Source organism: Phodopus roborovskii, unplaced genomic scaffold, assembly GCF_943737965.1.
Source record: "Phodopus roborovskii unplaced genomic scaffold, PHOROB, whole genome shotgun sequence".
NCBI lineage: Eukaryota > Metazoa > Chordata > Mammalia > Rodentia > Cricetidae > Phodopus > Phodopus roborovskii.
The window spans coordinates 4525438-4538678 of NW_026126549.1; positions in this window are offsets into that span (position 1 = coordinate 4525438).

Here is a 13241-nt window from a genome sequence, read left to right on the forward strand (position 1 = left end):
CCTCCCCTCCACCAACCCAGCATCTAACCAGACACATGGAGATCTCCACCATAAGTCCCTTCTCCGTCCTGATTGGCTAGTGCCTATGTCTAGTTACTGAAAGTCTGACTGTTGCACTATGATACTGAACAGGGCCAAAGAGGTCACTCAAAAGCAGAGAACACTGCCAGAAAGCCCTGGATTCTTCCCAACCCCTTCCTGGCTCAGGAAGGAAGCTGACTAGGTGAAGGTGACCTACAGCCCTGAGCCTGCCTCTTCCAGCTAACACTATATAGGCATAGGCAATGCTCGTGTGCTGCCCAGCTCCTTCTCACACATGGTATTGGCAGGTGTAGAAAACACTTGTCTCAAAGATGACCAGACATCCACCTTTATCTCTTCACTCCTGCCAGCCACAGACCTGCCGCACGCCTCTGGATTTCCTGGGAAATGAGGAGCTGGAACAAGGATGGCAAATAGGCCCTCACAACTCCTCTGCCAAGACCACACGGTTAACTAACTGGCCTAACCAACCCTTGGGACACTGATGTTCCCCTTGTTTTTTGCCTCACAAGGGAAACACTCCAGTCTTCCCTTTTGGTAAGAAAAGAGAATATTCACAGATCCAGCAACTTTTGTTGTGACTATGAAAGACAGTTGCTTAAGATACATGTTTGTGAGGAAGGACCAAACAGGTTAACACCGAATATTCTTGCGGCAGCTCGGTGTCATTGGGAATAAATCACACAAGGACATTTTGCTTAAAATAGAGCAATCGTAAATGATCAAGCTGTCTGCCAGAGTTATGTCCTAGACCAGAGCAGAAACAAAATGTTCCCAGGAGGCCCTCAGTCCACTGATCTACGCTTTGACAAATAGAAAACTGCAGAGGTGGGATCCAAGGATACCTTCAAATAAAATGTCAGGGAAGTGGGGAGCAAGAAACTATGGCTGACAGTGTAGTTATCCATCAGTCACTTTGGACCAGGATTTAGAAGTGAGAGGGACACAATAGTTATTAGGAGACGAAAATAGATTTGACCCGCATCGTGTGGGATTTCTTGTTTGTAGATAGAGGGGAGGCTTCTTTTGTTATTTCCCCCTTTTATTATTAAATGCTACATATACATGAAATACATTTAAACTAGTTTATGATCATATGAGATCATAAAACACCGTATCTGTTTCACAGCTTTTTAAAGAACAGTAATTGCCAATGCTATTGAGGTCCCATTGTATGCCCCTCTCCTCTTCTACCCATCCCTCCCAACCACAGTCCTGAATTCCATGCTTATCTTTACCTTCTAATGTTCCCACACATGGCATGTATGGAATTCTCAGCACTCCCTGTAGAGGTGCTCAGTAAACAGTCAAGTGAATACTGCAACACAATGCTGTAAACATTCCAAGTGTTTGCAGCCCCATCTGACTCCTGCCACAGGGATTCCAGGGCTTTGATTTGTCGCTGGGAAAAGAACAACTGATATGTCTGGTTTTGAGATGATGCTAGCTATGGGGATTTTTCAAGAACTCTTCCAAAAACAGCTGCTTGTTGCTTCTAAGTTGAAGCAATGCCTAAACTGCTTGAAGATGGGAGATTTTGGCACCTCTTTTCTGATCCTTTGCCTAGCACCTCTGAGTAGGCAGCTATGGAAACCAAAAGGGCTTTTTGGAACCTGAAACTGAAAGTGTCTCAGTGGTGGTGGTAGTGGTACTGCTGCCGCTGCTACTGCTGCTGCTGCTGCTGCTGTTGCTGAGATGATGCAGGTGCTGATGAGGATGCTGCTGCTGATGAGGATGCTGCTGCTGCTGATGAGATGATGCTGATGAGGATGCTGCTTCTGCTGCTGCTGCTGAGATGACGCAGGTGCTGATGATGATGCTGCTGCTGCTGATGAGATGATGCTGATGAGGATGCTGCTTCTGCTGCTACTGCTACTGCTGCTGAGCTTGATGATAATGATGACATCAACAAATGCCCATAAGAACCCTGTGGAGCATGCAGAGAAAATGTTTTTTGGTTCTCAAACTACAGATCATAAAACTGAGATGCAAAAATGTTGTATTTTCTTGTGTAAGGTAATAAAATCTCTTGGATGTGGAGTGGAAACTAAAAGAACAAAACAAGCAAACAACAAAACCGAATCTAATGAGAGAATTATCATTTACTCAGCTCCTGCAACATGCAAAGGGTTTTACATGTTTCATAAATTCCATCTAAATCTACCCTGCCCTATGAGCAGTGTTGCTCTGATATCATACCATTGTAGAGAGTGGAATTAAGGCTAAAGTGTTCAAACGACTTGTTCACAGCCACAAGGACCATAACCCAAACTCTAAACCCAAACCTCCATCTTAAATCAGAACCTCCTTTTTCTTCAATGGCAGCTATAAACATACTGTTATTATGGCTGAGGTTGGAAAAGATAGAGTAAGCATCAGTGTTGCTGAGATCACTAGAATTAGGCTAGCGACAGGCAGAAGAAGGTCCATCTCATGAGGTCAAGCCTTGCCAGAGTAAAACAAATGATCTCATCCAAGAAGCAGGAGTGAGGTGCTGGTGGTGGTGGTAGAGCGTGAGCATGGCTGCCTTCTAAGAAGTCTGAGCTGGAGGAAAATTAAGGGAGAGGGTTTGCCCAGAGACATGCTAAAAGCAAAGCTAACCCTTCCTTCCATAAGAGCTGCCAGCCACAGCCAAGTGTATGAAACAGAACGCCAAAGCATTCCCCAAATCACTCCTTCTCCCTGATATTATTTCTTCTTTTGCCTGTTCACACACCAAATGGCACAAAGCCATTTAGATTCCCAGACCAAGAAGGATATGATTTCCAAAGTAATCTTTTTTTCACCTCCTCTGGGAACAAGAGGACTCACGGTAGTGACATCTTCTGGTGTCCTGTGCTGGTGTTTATACAAAGTTCAAAGGCAGGCCCCTTCGAGGCAAGCTGATCATGCAAACATAGTCACTGCTGACAGACAAGCACTGCAGCCTGGCAATGACTGAGACAATGTCATCCAGGACACAAGGAGAAAGGAAGAGGCATTTGCAGATGCTACATTGTACATGGTGTACAGTTTGTGTGGCCACTTTGCAGCTGGTGCCAACCTGATGGACCAACTTAATGGAAGCTACTCTGACATCAGGGTTTTAATGCCATAGATCACTGAGGTTCTGCATGCCAGAGCCATCCTAAGGTCCTTCCCATGAAAATAAAGACTCCTGAACCACATGAGGGGATTGTCAAAACTCTTTACTGGTATTCAGGAGACCTGCACAAACAAGCACACAGGGAGCCTAAGGAGACTGCTTTAGAAAACAGGTAGAAAGTGTGGTGCCCTTGAACGACCTGGTGAGGACCAAATAAAGTAATGGGTCTCATGTCATTATCTCTGTGCCAAACACACAGAAAGCACTCTGTAATGCTGTCATTACTATCCGCATGCACTTCCTCATCTAATCCTTAGAGCAATCCAATGAGTTAAATACCATGTTCCCTATCCCCCATGGAGGGATAACTGCCTTAATCTAGAGACAGGAGAGAAGCCCTAGTCCCTACTTCACAGGACCTGTCAGATCTACATGACCCCAACTGGATGGCACTCCCCTACATATGGAATTGGGGTGGGGGATGGGAGGGGAGGGTGTTTAGAGTGCAGTGAGAGGGCAGAGAGGGTAAAAAGGGAGGGAAGGAGGGAGGGCTGAGGGGGAGGGAGCAAGGGAGGGAAGGAGGGAGAGGGAACTGGGATGGACATGTAAAATAATATATTAAACTAAAAAAAAAAATGCTTTGACTCCAAAATTTAAGTTGAAGGACAAGTTACTGGGGAAATGGATTTCTATTTTTGTTTCCACAGAAAATGAAAAGATGTGGATTCCTTCCAGACTAATGCGGTTTGATCACGCCAGACCGCCTGAAACAGAGTACAAGCTGATCCTACATTCAAAACAGCTGGACAAAACAGCCCTACAGACTACAGCCAGGATATCTGAATCTTCTTTGAATCCCCCAAGACAGCACCCCTTACCAGCAGGAAGTAGTTTGGAAAGAACGACACCCAAATTCCCAAATATTGTATATAAATGTTTGTTTTCATTTAATTGGACTGTTATATAAAATTAAATAAAATTTTAAAAATAAATAAATAAATAAATACCATGTTTCCCATTCACAGACCAAACAACTGAAGGGGATAAACCATTCATTCATCTAAGGTCACACACAGCAGGCGACCTCTTTTTACCTCTCAGATAAGCTGGTGACTACATGGAGCTTGCAGTAATATAACAGTTATTTTGAATTGCATTTCATGCCATAGCCCTCACCAGTCCTTTCGAGTTATCTCTGCTCCCTCACCAGCTTGTCTGAAGGAGGTTTAATGTGTAGGGCTGTCTCTGTCCCAGAATGTGAGCTAGTAGGTTCACTGGTGTGGTCTCCCCTAGGGACTTGCAGCTTCATAGGGTTCACAAGACTTGTGAAATGTCCATTCTGACTTGCAAATGGGTCTGACAGAGCAAGCTTCCAGCTGGCTGGCGATTTTAATAGCAGCTCCTCCTCTTTGATGCCAAGTAACAGAAATCAAATGTCTCTGGCACAGCGTGTAGTTCAGAAGATGAATCTATTCCTTAGTTAACCCTTGCCGGACATGCCACCATAGCCTGTGGGATCTGAGCAGAAATCCCTATCATCCTGTTCCTACTTACAGCCAGAACACTTGCTTCCTATGTAAAAACCAACCGTATTTCATCCACTCATTTTTCATTCAGCTGTACTAACTGACCATCTACTAAGTGCCAGGAATTGTTATAGGGTTGGAACACCACAGAAAACAAGGCAGCCCTGCTTCCCACACCCTTGAAGGGAGCAAACAGTAAACAAACACACAATTGTTACAGGACAGAGGTTAAGACAGAAGCAGAGAGATGGGGCAGATGATGGCTGAGAGGTGTGAGCAGTGTGGTCCAGGAAGGTGTCTCCAAGAAAGTGACATCTAAGTGAAAAGGCAAAGAGCAGGAAGGAGCCAGACATGCAGCATGCAGAAGAGAGCAGGAATAAAAAGCTCAAAGTGACAGGAGGCTCCCACACTGGCTTCCACCAACTGCCTTCCATCCAGCAAGCATCTTTGATCATACAGTGATGATTTCTTTCTCTTTTTTGGCTCTGGATGTCCTGGAACTTATTCTGTAGATCAGGCTAGCCTCAAATTCTCAGACATCCACCTGCCTCTGCCTCCTAAATGCTGGCATTAAAAGCATGTGCCATCACCTCCCTGCTCCAGTAATGATTTCTTAAAAGGACATAGGAAGACGGATTCTCTTTTCTGACCTTTGTAGGAAAGATGGACTCTGGAGATGCTTCTTGAGTTACCATGACAACATAAAGGTGGTTTCCCTTTTCTACACACACACACACACACACACACACACACACACCACATACACTCTGGTCTCCATCTCTAAAACAAGAGGCTTAGCACAGGCACCAGAATACCAGAACTTTGGGGTCTTAGGCACTCATTTCCCAAAGGAATCAACTCTAAGACAATGACTGCACATTTCTGTTGGGGCTTGCAGAAAAGTTCAAATGTGGTGATTTAGAATTGTGTAGACAGGCATGAAATGTCATCTCTCTATTATGGTAAGGATGAACTTACTGAAGTTCCACACCCACCAATGCACTCAGAAAATATTCAGTGATGAGAGGCCCCGTCCTTCCTCACCTTTCTTTTTCTCTCTCCTCCTTCTCCTCTCTTTACCCAGTTTCTCTGGCATTGCACATAACAACTCAGGCTGTAGAGTTGAAACACCTGGATTGTATACAAAGAATGAATTGCTGTGTGACTTTGGACAGTCACTTCACATCTCTGACACTTCAAACTGTCCCCCAGAGCAGAGTACTATCACAATCCTTGTATCACCAACAGGGAAGGTTAGGAGTACAGAGATGAATACCCACAGGATCACGGGATGTGGACTGATGGAGTTTAGGGGTTGGGGGAGCAATCTGACAGCCTGTGGCTGCCAACTGCTCCCCACTTCATGTAAATGGTCAGTGAAAAGCTTGGCTCAGCCATCACGGCTTTCTTCTTCAGACAGGTTTGTCTTCTGAGCACTCAGTAAGCAAAGATTACTACCTGCCTAATCCTGAAAGCCCCGGCCTGTAGCACTAAGAAGGGCTACTTTGAGGTCCTTGGTGATTCTAGCATAGGAAAATGCATATCTCCTTTATTCGTGGGGTTTGCAGGTGTCTATTAAAATGTCAATTTCTCTCAGAGTTGGAGTTCTTTCCACATCATTTGGTACAGACTGGAATGGCAGGCTAATGTGGCAGTGGCCTTCCCTTGACAGCCCTTCCTTATAACTTCCCAGGCCTTGCACTAGCTCACAGAAGCACTACGTCACAATCAATGTTGTTAAGAAAGGCAAACACATCAACTGGGAGCCACCCACAGTGCTCCCCAATGCCCTTGTCTTCCCTCTCAGGGGGACAGTCTCCCCCCCAGCTGCCACTAGGACCGACATGTAGATCACACTGGACATTTTCTAGGCTGAGAGCAGGCTTCACTGAAAAAAAAAAAAAGCCTAGCGTGGCATCGATGCCACAGGTACCATGTTAAAGGCAGGATGTACCTGAGGCAGACGGAGTCCTCCTCTAAGACCTAGCGTTCATGAATAACAAAATGCAACACCTGCCTATGTTCTGTAGCGGAGGCGACCTAGCACCAACTCCTGTGTAATTCAGTGACACAGTGATACAGAATCCAGCTGGGGACACAAAGACTTGTTTTTATGCCCATTTCTTCTGCTGAATATGAAGCAACCACCTGGTACCTCTGGTGGCTCCAGTGGTGATTGTGCTGAGTGGAGCATGTTTGCTGATGAGTAAGGGATGCATTGACCATGCAGCCTGTGAGAGCTTGAGAAAGCTTGGCTTGGAGCCCAGATGGACTGTTTAGGAGCTTGGACTCCTTCCGTCCTCTATGTCTCTGAAGCCACAGATTATAGTTCTTTGAAAACAAGGGATTTGGGTAAGAATCCAAAATTTGGTACAGTAAGACCCCCACACACACACAGGAACTTGGCTTACAGCATCTGTCCTTGCTACATTTTCTAAAAGAAAGCCAATCTAGCATGTTGTATCAACACAAATCCCTGGTTAGAAGTCAGGCTTTTAGGTGAAAGTAAGCAGGGACATGGAAAACAGCATCTACTTACTTCCTGCTTTGCTGGGCTTTCATGGGAACTGGAGAACGCATGTATTAGAATGCAAATCTTAGCCGGGCCGTGGTGGAGCATGCCTTTAATCCCAGCACTCAGGAGGCAGAGGCAGGAGGATCTCTGTGAGTCTGAAGCCAGTCTGGTCTACATAGTGAGTTCTGGGACAAGCTCCAAAGCTACACAGAGAACCCTGTCTCGAAAAACTAAAACAAAAGAAGAAGGAAGAGTGAATGGGGGGGGGGGGGAGACAAGTCTTAGAATGCATGATACTTTCATTTTTGCTTTTTCCCTCTTCAGCATGGTCAGTTTGGACTTCATTTGCACTGCAGATCTTAAATAGTTGTCCTACCAGGTTTTCCTCTCTTGAACGCTTTGGCAACAGTCCCTGGTGCCACCAATTCTTAGTGTTCCCATCCAGGTCACATGCCTTCCCTTCATAAGAGGACACCAGAGATGCAGGGTGGTGCTTTCTCCCAAGGAAAAGCTTCAAAAGGCTGTGCGGCAAAGGAAGAAGTGAGCAGAGCCCACTTGCTTACATGAGGATGGCTAGGATGCATGCAGACTGAGTTTGGTATCCGAAATGAAATGCTTGAGGCCTCGGGGAAATTCTAAGAGCTTATCAATTTTAACTTATTTCCAAAATAATTTCAAGCTTACATAAATGTTTTCTAAAAATTGTACAAAATATTCCTGTGTGCCCTGCCAGCAGGTTCCCCAAACTTTAACATTTACTGATCTGGTTTTGACTTTTTTTTTTTTCCTTTAACCATCAGAGAGGAGGTTGGGAAACAAATAGTAAGTTATGGCTGTACATTTCAGAGTTCATTTCCCAAAGATAAGGTGTACTCACACACAACCTCTACAGCTAGGAAAATCAGGGCATTGACATTGAAGGATGCTATTGACTAGTCCAGATCTTATTCAGTTGCTGTACTAGTTTTTTTCCCCAGTTGTCCTATTTTTCCTTTATAGAAAATCTTTACAAAACTCTTGTCTAGGATCCCTTCCAGATCCACGAATGGAGTGTGCCTGTTAAGGCTCTCTAGTCTCTTTCCATCTGGAACAGCTCAAGATTGTCTTTCATGATCCTGGTATTTTGAAAAATACCATGTATTCTCTAGTATGTCTCTCATTCGGGGTCTGTCTTCAATTTCTTCATCATTAGCCACAATCATTCACTTTGGACAGTAACAGGGTAATCTAACGGATCAAGTGGGATCTCTGTATCCATGCTAATATAAAGAGAGAAAAAATGGCTTGGCTACAGAATACATGTGCTAAGTGTAGAGAAACTGGTGGAATTAAGACATCCCTGCTTCGCCACAACTGTAATGGTTGGTTCAGTCAAGAACCATCAAGGGATGTTAACACTAGTTGGGTGGCAGCTGAAAGAAGCAGGAGGCATCACCACAAACATATTTATTAATCACTTTATAGTTCAGGAATCAAAAGACCCATCAGTTCCACCAGCACCTGCTCAAACACTGTCCTGAACACACCCGGTAAGACAGACTTCTGCAAGAAGAAAAGACCAGTTCCTGCCCAGACTGCTTGGGTTTTAAAGAACTGTATTTCTTCCAGCCTATATCCTTGCCCTAATAGATTCTGAAATCTGTCCTCACTTCACAGAGCCTGTGTGCCAGTCAGCTCTGGGAAAGACAAGAGCACTTAAGATGCTGAAAGAAGCAAACGACCTGCCATGGGACATGCGACATCCTTCCAGCAACAGGGATGGCACTGGAAGACCAGGAGTCCAGCCTCAAAAAAAGGAAAACATCTGTCTTCAGCCAAGAGGGAGGAAAGCAAGGAAGCCATGTGCTGCTGTCGGTTCCACATCCCACCCCTCCTGTTTTACTCTCTCTGTTGTCAAAGGGATACCTGACCTTGTCCGTTGTCACAGCTTGGCACCTCACCAACAAATGAAAACAACCCCATCCTATGCCTTCCAGCCCTGTGTCTTCCTGTCTCTCCAGTCATGACTCAGGGCAATGCAGGGGCTGACATGATAGTTTGGTCCAGAGAGGTTGCTGTTTATACACAGTGCCCTCTGGGCTCCATCCCGCCCATGCAGGCCAACCACTCTGTCTTGTCCTGTGACTCAGAGGGCATCTGTTAGAAGAGTGCTTCTTAAACGGTTTGCACTTGAAACCTCTTCTTTTTTTTTTTAATTTTTTTTTGAGATTCATTTTTTATTTATTATGTATACAATATTCTGCCTGCATATATGCCTGTAGGTCAGAAGAGGGCACCATATCTCTTTACAGATAGTTGTGAGCTATCATGTGGTTGCTGGGAATTGAACTCAGGCTCTGTCAAAGAACAGCCAGTGCCCTTAACCACTGAGCCATCTCTCCAGCCCCCTTGAAACCTCTTTGATTGAGAAATTTTTATGCAATTCCAGGTAGACAGGTAATTTTAAAATCAAACACTGACAATAAGGAATTTTATCTTAAACAGTTTTTTTGACATACATGTTATTTTACCATTTATTAAAGGCTAAAACAAATTTGCATACTAATAAGATGAATGTGTTCCATGATTGTTACATGTGTTACATGAAGAATTGAATTTTACCAAGCATGGTGGTACAGACCTGCAATTCCAGAACTTGGGGAGGTAAAAGGATCTGCAGCATCAGGAGTTTAAGGTTATGCTTAGTTACATAGTGAGTTCAAGGCCAGTCTGGGATATATGAGACCCTGCTTTAAAACAACACAAAGCAAAAAAAAGAAATTAATTTTGGGTAAGAATTTGATATTGAATGTTAAAGCATCTTCATTGTTTTCAGAGCTGATCAATCAAATTTTGATTTTATGATCATCAATGCTGAGTGTTGCTTTGCAAAAACACAAAGTATATTAATGGCAGAACTATATTTAGAATCATTTCATAAACTACTGGGAATGCCGTACTAATCTCAAATCAAAATTAATTTAACATTTTTTCATGAAACTATCAGCACCCCACAGAGCAATTTTTATGATGAAACATTCTAACACAACCCAAAGATATGCTGAGTTGATACTTATATACTCAGAAAAGATGGTAAAAAAAAAAATATTAGAGATCTTTGCTTTCCACAATAACTAGGAGCAGTGAAGTTAGTCTATGCAGCAGCTGTGAGCCACCTACACTTAAGTCCCAGCTAGTGCACTTGCCAGGTTACCATCACAAAATTCCACATTTGGGAGGAATTTTGACATTACAAATGGTATATTGAAAAGTTGAGTGGAAACAAGCTGTCCACATAAAAATTAGGGGATAACTTAAGTTAGTTCAAAGGAGTCAGTGACCACATTTTTACAAATAGCCTTATCTTTCTGGTCCCATTATCCACACCTCCTACATCACAGGGTACAAAGATGACTCCCGACTCTCAACAGTGTGAACAATAGGAATCTGCTCCACATTTTCACACATGCTGTTGTTTTGTTTTGTTCCTGGAAGCTTCCCATAGCTCAAAGGAAAGGTTTTGTGAGGATTTAGCTCATCTTTTGAGCCTGGGTTAGCCAGTAAACCAAATTATGTAGCACATAAGATGAAAAAAAAATCCATTCATTGCTAGCCAAATCCAGAAGCTTGGGAAATTTCCCCATTTTCTAATGTGTTTATGCCGGACTCCGTTCCATTATACAGAGTATAAATAGTCATGGGTCAAAAGGTGGTGGGTAACAGCAAAGCCATATGTTTGAATATTATAATAAAGTCATCCATGATTTGGCCTACGATAGATTTCTAACTATAAAAGTCTGAGTTCCATCTAAAATCATTGCTTCTTATTTTTGCATTTGATCAGGCAGAAGCAGTGTCATTTAAGTGGAAAATGAACCAAGAATATAGACTGGGAGAAATATTAATTCCTCTACAGAAATTTAAACAGAAATGCTATAGTCTTCTATCTTTTCTTCATTTTTTAAATTCAGTGCTTTTTTGAGTTAATATGCTTGTAAATAATGTTCATAACAAGGGTGTCATGCAAGCATCATTATGGAATAAATAAATTCTAGCTACATGAAATACATAAACAGATAAAAATAATTGCACTGGAAAATGGACACTCAAGGACATCCAAACTTTTCATAGCTTTGTTCCAAACAACTAGAGTATCCCAGTAATGCAGCTGTGGTCCTTAGCTGTAAACAGAAGAGCATCAAGGAGCTTTCTCTTGGCTTGTGTTCTAGATTTGTGATGTGTGACATTCTGTACAGGTTCCTTTGGAATGTTTCTTGCCTGTGTGTTGGCATTGCAACCCCACAGGGCATCACCAGAGATTTGTTCCACAGTCTGCATCCTGGTAAAACCAAAAGGACTTTCTCTATAATAAGCAGACTGTGCCATCACTGTTGGGTAATTTTCAGATTTGTACCAGTTTCACAGACTTCACAGATTACATAGAGTTGGGAAGTTCTTGTCGAGCATCCTCAGGCCACCTGACAGATGGGGGAAAGCCAAGAGAAGCACCAGCCGATCTGTACAGTGTCCCCTGGGGCTATACCAGGGTCTCTGCTCTGTCCAACTCACACAGCTGGTGAATAGATGCAGCCAACGGATGTTTAGTCTCAGTTATTGTCTGTCACAGAAACATCTAGTAGTGGATGATAGTGCTCACAAGGAGCACAGGTTTTGGTCAAGTCTTTTTCTTGGCCTTGACATGTTCTTTTAGAGAAATCATGAGTTGTGGCCCAATGCCATCTCCCTTCAGGATCACTCTGTACTATGTGCCAAGAACTGTCCTATAAATTTTCTTTCATGTTCTATGACCCTGTTGTAGACACAGTGTTTTCGCCCTGAGTTTGACTTGCCTGAATCTGTCTCTGATGAAACTCTGTTCTTTACTGATCAGAAACAGCAAATGGAAAGGGGGATCCTTGGGGAACAGGCCCACTAACACATGTGATGATATACTATTTATGATTTATGAAAGCCTACCTGAGGATTCAGAAAGCAAAGCCAGTCACAAACTATAGAGGTCAGGCATCAGTGATAAATACCTTTAATCCAAGCAACCATACTAGCTACCCAGGCAGTGGCGGCACAAATCTTTAATCCCAGGATTCAGGAAATAGGCAGATGGATCTCTCTGAGTTCAAGGCCAACCTGGCCTACACCAGAGGGAAGAGTAAGAGTTCACACCTTTGATCCCAGCACTTGGGATCACACACCTTTAATCCCAGCACTAGGGAGGTGCAGACAGGAGTGATATGGTTATGCAGAGAAAGTAGTAAAAGCAGGAGACAAGAACTGAGTGAGAGCTTTTGCCTCTGAGGATTCATGGAAACAGGATTGCAATTTCAGCTTGGTGGAGGTAAGATCTATTGGCTTGGTTTCTTTGCTTCTCTGATCTTCAGTTTGCAGTCTGATCTTCATTTATTTCTCATGTTACGAACACACAGCCTTTATATCATCAGAGTCAGACTGGGCCATTGTCCTCTGCATGAGCCGCCACCATCTTTGCTTCTTTCAGACAGGGTCCACTGTGTAAAAGTGCAGAGATTACTCCAGGCTTCTTTGCCAAAACTAAGTATTGTTGCCAATTTGAGCCTATGAAGCCTGGTATGTGGTTTAGCATGAAACAATAAAAACAGGTTTATTTTTGTTTAACTGTCCACTCCACTGGGCCTGCTTTTTTTTTTTTTTTTTTTTTTTTTTTTTTTTTTGCTGTTGGTTGATGTCAACATGGAGCATTGGAGCATTTTCCCCCAAGAGGTCCAGCTCCTAGCAACTGCTCTGAGCATCCAAAAGTGATTTCCTGGAAGTAATTAGGGACAGGGACATGATGAATTCACCTCTGTAAAGAAAGTCTTAGTTTGGGCAGCCATGTGGTCTCAAAAGGATATGGAAGGTCACTTGTATTTCTGTGGCTCAGGCCTCTTTTCTGAAGTGTTCTTCAGGAAGAAATATTAAGGGTTGAATAGCTCAAAATATGCAGAGCACTTTGAGCTTGTTAGTATTGGGCCATTAAGATGGCTCAGTCAGTGAAAAACACTTGCTGTGCAAGCCTGGCCATTTAAGTTCTGTCCCTGTAACCCATGGAGAAATGGCTCAG